Here is a 346-nt window from a genome sequence, read left to right as displayed (position 1 = left end):
TTGAAACAATACTGGTAAACAAAAAAAAAAAACACTATTGGAGTCAATGGGGACCAGAAACTTTCTGGTTATGAACATTCTTCAAAATATCTTCTATTTTGTTGAGGAGAACAAAGAAATTCATACAGGTTTAGAACAACATGAGGGGTGAGTAAATGATGACAGTATTTACATTTTTGGGTGAAGATCATATAATGCCAGGATCTCATATAGCCTTCTACTACACATGCTTTATCTTTAACTATTAACGTTCATGTAAGACACAACTGACTGTGTTGACGAGGATACTCGCGAAGACTGGCACTTTGACACATAACTATGTGTATTTGAACGTTTAAGCACAAGG

This window comes from Sinocyclocheilus rhinocerous, unplaced genomic scaffold, assembly GCF_001515625.1.
Source record: "Sinocyclocheilus rhinocerous isolate Xijiao unplaced genomic scaffold, SAMN03320098_v1.1 scaffold714, whole genome shotgun sequence".
In the NCBI taxonomy this organism is placed as follows: Eukaryota; Metazoa; Chordata; class Actinopteri; order Cypriniformes; family Cyprinidae; genus Sinocyclocheilus; species Sinocyclocheilus rhinocerous.
The sequence above is the reverse complement of the archived record's forward strand: the minus strand, read 5'-3'. Positions refer to the sequence as shown.